Below are 9,657 nucleotides of genomic sequence, written 5' to 3'. Positions count from 1 at the left end.
GATGCTGGAAAAAAACAAAAATATCTCACCAAAGGAAGAAGTCCAAATATACTCCCATGAAAACTGGGCTAGCACATTTAGAGCACAAAAGTTTCCATAGCCAAAAACATTCACATCTGGATGCTTTTAACATTGTCAGCATGGCCAGACACCCACTTGTATCTGGGTGTTGTGCAATTCCAGCATGAAACTCAAACTCACACCATGAATCCAGAAGAAGCAGCAAAAACCTCTGCCATCACACCCTTTCTTGTAAATCTTTGGTCCTAGAGAACTTCTTCCAGTTCTAGGGTTTGGAATAACTTGTTTTCAGACCAAAGCTCTCTTCTCCAAACCAAGTCCTGTATCCTGGCTGAGTTAGATGAAGTTAAATCAGCATAAAACTAAAATAGCACAATGGAAAGTCAGGCCTACTGTTAAATCATGCTTCTATTTTTATCTGGCAAAGCACTTAAACATGTGCCTGAGACCCACAGAACCTAAGCACATGCTATAAGTTAGTCCTGTGTTTACATGCATTGTTAGGTCAGGGTTTATAAATCAAACTGATTTTGTGAATCTGGCTGAAATTTTGTGATTTAAAAAAAAAAAAATACACAATTCTGATCTCCACATATCCAAAGGGATCCATGGGCTCAGGAAGCATAAATCTGCACATCAAGCAAGGAAAGCTGAGTACTCGCAGTTGGACCAAAAGCTCACATAAACCCAGAGAAAGGAAAAGAAATATTTCAAAGAGAACCATAAGATGGCACAAAGCAAGAAGCAAAATTTGGAGCCAAGAAGGTTCAAACTTAGTAGAAAGAAATACAAAAATGGTGGTGCAGGTAAAGCAAATATTTACCTAGTCTGGCAGTTCACCTGCAACACTGTCTGAAAGCAGATATTTAACAGACACAGAATTCAGGGCATGCACAGAATGGTCAGTCTTCCAGTTTCTGGCCATCAGCAATCCACGGACTTAAGGCAACCTCCAAGCCCACAGAGGCCATTGTATTTAGTAGCCTCTGATAACTGGATCCTACAGGATTTTGGCTGATCCTATCTTATATTTACTTCATTTTGAAATTTCTAGTATCCCTCATCACTTCCACAATATAATAGTGAAAATGTACTCCTTTTATTCTATGCTACTGTCCTTCTAATTTCTTTAGCACCCTTAGTTCTTGTGTTACAAGGAGGAGGAAATAACCAGTTTCCATTCACCTCTCCCATATCACTCATGATTTTATGGGCCTCTGTAGTTTTCAAGGTTGAGGACCACTACTTTATTTAGACTTCCCTATTAAAAAAAGACACATTTCACACCTCTAGCTACTCTCACTGCTCTTTTCTACGTCTTTTCTACTTCTAATACAGGAATATCAACATCTGTGTCTCTCTCTTGTATATAATGCAGTGGCATAGGCTGTTTCTTTTCTTCTCAGTTTTTCCAAATAACTCCAAAAATTTCTCATTGCCATTTATAGGACTTCTAGTATAAGTCTGATATTACTGGAAAATCAGCAACAATTATTTTATTAATCATGTCTCTGAATATAGAAACCACAGAAAACGTATCTACCAAGAGGCATGAATGGTCCTGATTGTTTTCCCCTGTATTATTTATGTATGTTGACATTGACTTTCATCTCCCACTGTACTGCCCAGTCTCAAGATCGTTCTGCAAAGGACCAAAAAGCTGCATGCCTTTACTTTACAAGGGACGTGTTAACACATTTGCAACATACTGTATTTATGTATAATTTAATCTCATTTTTTCCTGATACAGAAGCCAGACTTGAGTAAGCTATAATTTTTTTAATCCCTGCTGAAACCCTTTTTAAGATTGGTGCCACTTTATTTACCTCCTCTGGGACAAAGGCTGACTGAAGGAAAAAAGCTTAATTCCAGAGTAATTTAAAGCATTTGTGTGAATATAATTTATGCTGATGATTTGTTATTGTTCATTTCATTGATCTGGTTTAAAAGCTCTTCTATTAACCATTCAATTAGAGGCCATTCCCTGGGCTCAGACCTTGGAGGATTTCCCCTTTGCTCTGCAGCCAGCGCCTTCTGCTTTCTGCCGTGACGTGGTCTCACTGACCCCGCTTGCTCCTTTCACACCTTGGTCATTTGCTGAGCCCACCCTTTGCAGACAGACTGCCAGATCCTGTTGCCTTTGGAAGAGCTTTTGTTATTAGTTTTCATGTCTTTTGTGAGTCATTCCTCAAACTATTTTAGTATGTGTTGTTGTAGTTTTACATTTGATTTGTAAGAAATGACATTCCCCTCTGTTTTCTTTGTTTAGGCATGATCTACACTTTATAAGGGAAACCTTTTTATTTCTAATAATTCCCGTTACCACACTGTTTAACTGTACTAACTTCTTTTTGTGTGTGTCTTGGGTTTATTTTGGGAACAGATGACATATGCTTTTTGCAATTTACAGGGATGCTACTTAGACTCTTAGTTTCTTTAAACTGCTTTTTAAATAAAAATATTGCCATGGTCTTTGGTGTTTTCTTAATGTTTGTAATTCTACAAAAGTATTGAATTTGACTGTGCAATGGTCACTCCTGCAGAGCAACTCTTTAGTGCAACAGCTATAGTTTAAACCAGGTCTTAGTCAAGAGCGTCTTCCTCTTTAAAAACGCCTGTTTAAAAATGCCGACTAAAATCTGCTCTTTATGTCCTAACTAGGACAAATCTTCTCCAGCCTCTTTTCTCGTATACTATCTTTCCATTGCCTGTGATCTTTCTTAGCATTTCATGGATATTGTCACTGCCATGTCAGCTGTTTAAAAGAGCAAGCTTATTACAATGTTTTGCTTGATCTGGCGTGGCCGCTTCCAATCCATAGAGAGTGGGTGGTAAATGATGATACAGATAACTGATTTATCTTATTGGACTCTGATTTCCAACTGTGAGTCACTCCTCCAATGGCAAAAATCTATTCTTGCCATTTCCACATAATAAGTATTCTTCTAGTACAGCTTTAAAGTGATTAGTTTCATTCAATAGTATTTCTGGAAGGCCAACACATTACAATTCACCCATCTTCACTTTATATACATTTAATATTTATAGAAAAGCACAGATACTTTTGGTCTTGGTCTGACTGCCTACCTGCGTGTGTCTTGTTTAACTGTGGATTTGCTTAGACTGCTCTATTTTATTTATAACCTGAACTTCACTGTTGGCTGTACTATCCTGCCATGAGGACACAGAGATTCTTGTGCTGGCGTGAGTGTGTTCTCCAGGTCCTCATCTCAAATAATTTTAAAGACTCCCCCAGTATCTGTTTTCATTTCCAGTGCCACTAGTCTGGTCACCCCTAGTTCAGAAGGGACCAACCTCCCCATCCGTTCTTAGCATCTCTCCTGTTTCTAAGTCTTCGCACACCACTTCCTTAGACAAACATTATATCTCTGCCTGTCTGGGACAAGTATTTCTTGAAGACTGTAAGAGAGTTCCTTTTCTTTACCATTCTCTTCTATTAAAATATTACATTTCGCCTCCTGGAGCTCTGCCTTGTGTTTTCTTGGTGCTCATACAACCATGACCAGACATGACACACAAAGAAGGTCACCAGCTCCTTTCCAGTATTTTGTCAAAGACTGCCCAGACACCACAAGTTACAAAGCCTCCAGAGCTGAGGCAAACCACCACATGCCCCTTCATGGCCTCATAATCCCAGATATCAGTCCCAGGCAGCACTGCAGCCTGCCTCTTCTTACCCAGCCGGACTGTCGTCCTTTTGCCATGTGTCATATTTAAGTGGATGCACAAAGTCACCTTCCAGAGAGAAACAGGGGTCACATGGACAGTATCTTTTGCACACATGTTTACTCATTCAGTCTGAAACACAATTTTATGATTTGTCTTGTCATCTCCTAATTCAAACTGCAGGAGCAAATCGAGCCAATTCTGCCAACCAAATCATTGTATATTCAGCACCCAGAAACAGAAAGCTTCTTTTACTGCACATCTAAAACCAGCACAAAACCAGGTGGAAATCAGTTTTCCAGAGAAGAAATGCAGTGTTTAAAATTCCTATCACCACAGTCCTCACTCTCCAGTGTTTAGGAAAGTTTTCTTCTATTTAGAAGCCAGTCTTGGGGGAACATTATTGCGGTTTTCACATTTATTTTATTTTCTAAAGGCTGACATTGGGTTTAATTTGCAGAGACCACACGGCATAGAGCAGATCAGGGAGTCTGGCACAGAGACAGGAGGTACCTTCGTCCCTTGGGCAATTAAACGTGAAAAGTAAAACCTAACAAGTCTAGCATTTAATCCTCTTTGCACCCCTTAGCCCCTTGCCAAAGTTAAGAAATCCTTCTCCTCTTAAAAAGAATAAAATATTTCAGAACACATCATCAACTCCTCCCTTCAGCCCTCAATACTGACAGTTTTATCTCTATACACAAAGCTTCTCCTCCTTTCTCCAGCTTGGCAACAAAACCCAAGCTCAATGAATATTTTATATGTGTGTGGTTAATGGAGCATTCTGGCTCCAGTCCATTAGGAACCTTACACAACGGTGTATTAACTGCTTCTCAATGTAACATTTTGAGTCTATCCAAAAGGGATGTGTGTTTGCCAGTTGAGCCAACACACTATTGTCGTCTTGTCAACCTAGTTCCTGTCTTCAGTTCAAGAGCAGGGTCCCCTGTCACAGCGATTTGCTACCATCATGCTCCCAACAGCAACCCAAGAAGATTAGCTCAGCTCCAAGGTCTATTCTTCCCTCTGCATTTTGAGGTTTGTATCTTGTGTGGGGTGGGGAATGCCTGCAGTCTTTTTCCTTCAAAGATATACACAGGGATAAGCAATCACATCACAGATTAACACAAGAGTAAATATAAAGCAGTTAAGATGAGATCTTTAATTTTGGTGGAAACCAGACCTCCATATTTTTTTTATCAGCTCTGAAATTTTGGCCTTAAATTCCACCTGACTGACTGTAAAAACAATAGGAGAATAAAAACATTGGACAAAGTACTTATCACCTTCTCACTTTAAAAACCTCCTCTATTCCTCAGACCCACCATGGGCAGAACAGGGTCTCCATCAAAACCTGCACAAAATCATCTCAGACAGATGGGCACAGATCATTGCCCTTAAAAGAAGGGACAGTATAATTCTACCCTTCACATAGATAATATCCATGATAAATGATAAAAAGAAGAAAGCTTTTGGATTTCTGAGATGAAAAGCCCTGTGAGATTTGGGGGTCCAGGTCTAAATTCTCACCTACACCTCCCCGACAATCTATGGAGAGCACAGGAGCTTCCAAAGCATGAATCATCCCAGTTTGAGGTATATGCCTAGAATGGGTAAGATGAATCGCATGGGCTGTTTATCAATCCTCACCAACCAAACAGAGAGCCTAGATGACAATCTTAGACTTCAGGTCTAAGTTTTAGATAACTAAAATCAGGCGAAATGATTCCCAGCCCCAAGGTTTGCAGACTCATTTCCAGACGAGCCGCAGACTCCGACAGACTTCGGGCAGAAAACAAGATAAAGAAAAGTGCTGATGTGGAAGGACTGATCTCATTCCTTCCCTGTCTGAAAGCAGAAAGATCTTATTTTTCAGAAAGCAAAGCCCACTCTTTGCTCTCCTATCATTGCTGAAACACAGTGGAAGAAAGGGGACACCATCATTTCACATCAACAGACCCCGTGATGCTTTCTAGAACATCTACATAGGGTAGTCACCATCCATGAGGTGTTTGGGTACTACAGGTAAGTAAGCAAGGCCCAGAGGAGCCAGGAAGAGACTGTTGGCCAAAAAATAGATGAGGTGAAGGCTTTTGATAGGCAGGGATCACCTCTAGACAAACAGTGCCTCCTCACCCAGTAGTGCCTGCATACCCATGACTGGGCAGCAGTGGCAGGGTCTGGAGCTGAAGGATGCAGGGAGGGGACTCAAAGACGCACGATTAAGGGAAGCTACATGCAAACTTTGGAAGAATTTCCTCTTGCAAGGATTTGGAAGAATAAGCAATGGTTTCTCCAAGAAAACTGAAAGGATCACCATGTCTCATATCACAATTGAGCAAGGACAGGCACTGCAGAAACATAATCAAAAGCAAAAAATCTGACTGACCCAAAACTCAGCTGCTCTGAATACAGCTCTGAAGTCAGGCTGTTTCTCTCTCCTAGAGGCACACACAGCACATCAGGCATTCTACCAGTAGATAATCCAGTTTCCAGTCCACTTTCTTCTCCCTCCCAGATACCTCCGCTTCCCTCCATACTCCTCCCTCATCCCTGCTCCCCCCTTCAGAGCTATCATCAATGGAAAGTTTTGAGAATTAGCCGAAAACAACCAAAGTACATAATTGACTGAAGAAGGGAAATAGCAACTTCCATCATCTCAGAAAGCTGCACCTTTCTCCTACTCATCTCAAAGCTGAATAAAGGAATTAAAAACATAGCCTGGGGCAGCCAGCAGAGATTTACAAGAAGCAGACATTAGTTCTCACTCTAAAGGCAGGGCGTGTGCTGTAAGCCAGAAGGAGCAAACACAGAGAAAGGGAGCAGGAACGTACAAAGTCTTTACCTTTAAAGAGAAGGAAAGAGAAGGGGAAAAAAAAAATAATCAACAAACTTTAAACCCTTCCGAATAAAACAAAGATCATCCTGGCAATGTGAAATGCTACCCTACTTTGTTTATTTATCGACACAAAGAAAGAAGAAAGTTGGCACCTCAGAGGGTATTAAATGCTGGTTTTTGCTGACTGAATGACCTCAGACGAAATATTTTCCATGACAAGAGCCCAGAAGACGCTGGCACAGAGTCAGACAATAAGATTTTCAGAGTGTATTTACATTCTATCCATGGCCCCAGGCTGTTCCAAACCCATAGGCAGGTGCTGCCTTTATCTGTTCTTTGCTCACCTGGCTCCCTAGCAAAATGTTCTGAGGCTTGTGGCTCAGCTGCCTTAACTGTTTGCTGCCTGGTGCTCAGAAAGCTGAGGAGCTTCAGAGACATCTGGCATCCTGGCAAATGGAGATGGCAACTCCAGACACAGTTTAAAGCTGACCAGTGAGTGGTGCATAAGGAGTTTTTCCAACAAGCAGAGGGAAAACAGTGGTGATGCAATGGTAATAGACAACTAAAAACTAGACTAACTCGTGCTGAAAAAATATGCTTTTTAAAAGAGAAAGGGAAAAGTTGGTTCTTTCAGGGATGCTCTGCATTCTCCATCTGTTGGGATCTTTAAGGTACATCTGTAAGACAAAAACACTCAAGATCCTGCAGAAGATTAGAGGAGACAGTGACAGTTACAACTTCTTGCCTTGAGACCCGTGCAGGACAATATGCCACTGTCAGGCAGGGAATGCTCACCAACCCACATCCCTGCATCAGCAGACAAATGGGAGGGAGTCAGGCTAAGCCACAAAGAACCCCAGGGTTGTGTCTTCCAGCTCCATGGCACAAATTCTCTACACCACAGGCTTCCAGCTACATATTCTCCCAAAGACCAACTCCTGACCTGGTCTTCAGCAAAACGAACTGTTCCATCCCTGTGGTGGAAACAGCCTCCTCTTCGCTCAGTTTAATTTGGCTTGTAGTGCACAACTCTTCTCTCTTGTGTAATAAGCCTCCAGGAGATGCTGCAAGAGGATACGCCCTTAATACCGCGCAACCAGGAAGAATGATAATTGCACTTTTAACAGCACTATGTACAAGGCAGCCACCAAAGCAGAGGAAGCATGAATTAAAGCAGGGTAAAAAGGAGGGGCTTTACCATCTAACTAATAAGTTATTATTCATGTGTTTGGAAAGCTTTCTTGCAGAAAGATAAAGAGAGACATAATGGGTAGTCAGAAGGAACATCACCTTGAAAAGGAAAGGCCTGTCTGCCATCTCACAGCTCCCTTGTCAAGCTGGGCTCAGCTTCTACCTGCCCCACCTTCAGCTCCCCTCCTTTTCCTATTTTCTTACCATGCGTCCTTGTTTAACTCATTTTTAACCCATTTCTTACCCAAGTCTGCTGCTCCCTGCCCATGTGTATGGCTCAGGTCTGGCTCTCTCGCACACACCTCCACACCAGTTCCCTCCAACCCCATTACCTTCACCAAAACAAGGGACATTTTTATTTTCTTTCATCTTCTCTTTCTCTCATTGCCATCTTCCCTACACGGTTTTAAAACTCAAATTCACTCCAGGCTTACTGTGTGCAAAGTGTGTCCCTTTTCACATCCCTGCTCCAGCCCACACCTATGCACACATCTGCCAGCTGTGCTTCTAACCATATTTATGTATTTGTCTGGCCTCACTGTTCACCCAGGTCACAAAAATGTGACCTTACTCTCCAAATTTATCACAATAAAGTTTCACTCATGAGCCCAAAACAATGTGGAGTTTTAAACATCTTCCCAAAAGTAAATTAACCACCAATCACTTGCATAATCTACCACTGTCCTTTTCAATTCTGTCCAGTTGGTTATGATAGTTTATAAACATCTTGCAGCCTCTACCATTTCTGAAGCTGTTTCTATGTGTGCTCCACAATGGAGCTGCACAGAACTTGCCACACTGAGAAGTACACCTCCAGGAAGCCTTTCCTAACATGCAGAAAAACAAACCAAAAAAACCCTTTATCCACACAGATCACATTTCATAAGGCTTTTAGGGGCATGACACATGGACGCCTATGAGGAATTTCAAAGAATCCTGATAGGCAATTCAGATCCATCAAAGTCACAGCAATTTGGGTATCCAACAAGCTGAGGCCCTGTGGAAGCTCTGTATGCATCTTCAGGAACCAAAATGCCTTTGGAAATTGGAATGAGGTGTTAAATGTTCAACCAGGTCTGTGGGCAGCTGGGTGGTGCCTGTCCCTGGGTAGGATCAGATGCACTAGGTAAGACCGGGACAGAAGCAGATGTCTCAAAGCTGTCCCTTCTCTGGCTCTGCACTCACAACCAGCATCATTACAGACTGATTTAAGAACAAAACAAACAGAAACCAAACAACACAATCAGTAGATCTGCAGCAATCCTGGAATGAAATATATATGCTATGAAAAACTCCTGTCAGCTGGAACAGCGAGGATAAAAATGGGAGAAAAGATGAGACTAACCAGGTATCACACATGGTATCTGCTGCCTCCTATTCCCAGCAGGAACTCTTTGAGTAATGCCTGCACACAATGTTGCTGCTACTGTCCAACTCAAGGACATCTTTTAAACAATGCCTCACTGATAATCCTGTGAGGATTTTCAACTCTGTCCTGTATAGCATTTTAATTACTCACACAGTTTCGGGAGCTCAGACATTTATGGAAGGTATTTTCATCCCACTAATTGTAGGTTTCCCAAAGGACTCAGTACAGTATATTATGTCCTCAGTGCTATTAAATGCTTTAGGAAAACTTCCAGACAGTTTTTGTGTGTGTGCGTGCATATGGTTCTGGGGAGGAAGAGGGCAAAATCAGGAAAAGGAAGACTTTTAGACCTTAACAAAGAAATAAATTATGGCTGTTGACGTTCAGGGGAAAAAAAAAATCAAAAAGGGAATATTTAAAATAATATTATAACAGCCTCATCTAATTTAGCAGTTCTGGAACCTCTATTTCCAATGCTAAGAGCATGCAGCTATATCCCTCAATGAGTAAAGTAATTTCTTTAGCTAGTAGCTAAAGGTTACATCTGTAT

General features: G+C 41.5%; 1 long non-coding RNA gene across 1 annotated transcript in view; it reads right to left on the bottom strand.

Annotated features, from left to right (window-relative positions):
* The window catches only part of LOC110355258 (uncharacterized), a 100,288-nt gene that overhangs the window by 20,499 nt on the left and 70,132 nt on the right, over window positions 1-9,657 (bottom strand). The window lies entirely within an intron of this gene.

This window comes from Columba livia, chromosome 9 (assembly GCF_036013475.1).
Source record: "Columba livia isolate bColLiv1 breed racing homer chromosome 9, bColLiv1.pat.W.v2, whole genome shotgun sequence".
In the NCBI taxonomy this organism is placed as follows: domain Eukaryota; kingdom Metazoa; phylum Chordata; class Aves; order Columbiformes; family Columbidae; genus Columba; species Columba livia.
Note: the sequence above shows the minus strand (reverse complement) of the source record. Positions and strands in the feature narration are given on the sequence as shown.